The following is a 1,909-nucleotide window of genomic DNA, read 5'->3' as shown; positions in this document are numbered from 1 at the left end:
TGCAAAAAAGTTTGAGAAGAAAGATGCAGTTCAAGAAAATCAAAGGAAGTTTCAAGAAAAAGCCATCCATAGTAAAAAAAAAAAAAAAATTAAAAAAAAATTAAAAAAAAAAAAGAACAAGGACATCATATAAGAGCTTAAAAAAATTTGAAAAAGAAACAAAAAACACAAAAATATTTTAGTTTGGTTTCGTTTTCTTCCCTAGTTTAAGCATTGAGGACAATGCTTCGTTCAAGCTTCGGGGGGGGGGGGAGCGTTACTTCGTTTTTGGTATATATTGTGTTAGTGTTGAATAAGCTTGGGGTAGATGGCATTATTGGTATATTTGTTTGATATTTTGTGACTTCTTGAGTGTGTTTTTGAGAGTAGGCCACTCTTTTGCTTCACTTAGGAAATATCACCAAAATTTTCAAATTTTTACCGCGCCTTAACCCTTAGCCTTATGTTACAACCCAATAAAAGACCCTTAGACTTTAGTGGGGTTGGGTCAAAGAACAGTGGAGGGAGATAGACTTCAAACCTATGGAGAGAGTATGCATAGTTGAGATGTCGGGATTACCTTCTCAAAAATTTTCATTTCTTTATCTTTTTCCGGTTCCTTTGTGGAATCATGAGAAGCTAACTTGAGGGTTGATTTGAAGCTAGTGGAGAGAACGCGGCCCGATTGGTTGGGGCTAGGGTGGATTGAGTCCTCATTAGTTCTCTATGCTTAGCATATGTTATGTTTCAATCAACCATTGACATCTTGGAACGTGCATACATTTGTCTACTTAGAAAGATTTGCATTCATTGGTGTTTGTTCCTATCTCTTGTCCAAATATAAATTTATGTTTTATTTCTCTTTTTATGTTTCTTTTTCTTTTATTTTTATTTCCTTGCCATGGTTTTTATTTAGAGTTGTGGGTTTAACTCTTAGGACACCCTCACGAGAGCACACACGTCCTCTAGGGCGATCTAGGGGTTTAAAGGGCTTGTCTTTAGTTGCTAAAATTTACCGTGATTCCTATGAAAGTGAGTTACTGTACATTCTTGTCTCCTTTAGTGTCTTAGTTTTGCTTGAATAATTCACTCTCCTTCTCTCGTGTTTCATGTTAATTTGCTCAAGGAGGAGCAAAAGTTTAGCTTGGGGGAGTTTGATAAGTGACTTTTATGTCACTTTTAGGGTGTTTATTGAGTCGCTTTCCGGCTTATTTTACAATAATTTAGCCCATTTTGTTCTTCATTTCTTTTATTTGCTTATTCTCGTCTTTTATCTTTATTTTGAGTATTTTAGTAGTTTTCATTAGTTTTTAGTTTGTTTTTGTAGTTTTAGTTAATAATTTCCCGCTTCTCTCATTTTATTTATTTTATTTTCTTTTAGTTTCTAGTTTGTTTTATTTTATTTTATTTTATTTCATTTTATTTTATTATTTATTTAGTTTAAGCTTTTTATTTTACTTTATTTGTCTTATCTTATTTTATTTTATTTATCTTATTTTAATTTTATTTTATTTTATTTTATCTTTATTTTATTTTATTTCGTGGTAATACCCTTGTGTTTTTGGTTATAGGTGTTCCGGGTTTCAAGTTCAAATCGTGTTCGGGGTCCGAGGTTCGAGGCAAATGCACAATGCTCATCACCTCCTTGCTGCTGCCACCATACCAAACCAACCCCAACAACCCACCACAACAGCACCAGCCACCACCAAAACACCACCAATCAACCACCAAAATAACCACCAAATTACCCACCTAATAGCCGCGCAACTCACAACACCCAAACTCACCATCTCAAGCCTCCACCGCGGCCACGCAGCCCTGTCAGAAAGCGCGCAATTGGAATCCAAAATCAGAGTCGAGGCAGAAGCTTTTCGCGACCTGTGCGCGTCTTCTGTGCAGGCGCGCAATTGTGGGTCAATCACGAGCTTTT

This window comes from Chenopodium album, chromosome 1, assembly GCF_948465745.1.
Source record: "Chenopodium album chromosome 1, dcCheAlbu1.1, whole genome shotgun sequence".
NCBI lineage: Eukaryota > Viridiplantae > Streptophyta > Magnoliopsida > Caryophyllales > Amaranthaceae > Chenopodium > Chenopodium album.
Note: the sequence above shows the minus strand (reverse complement) of the source record.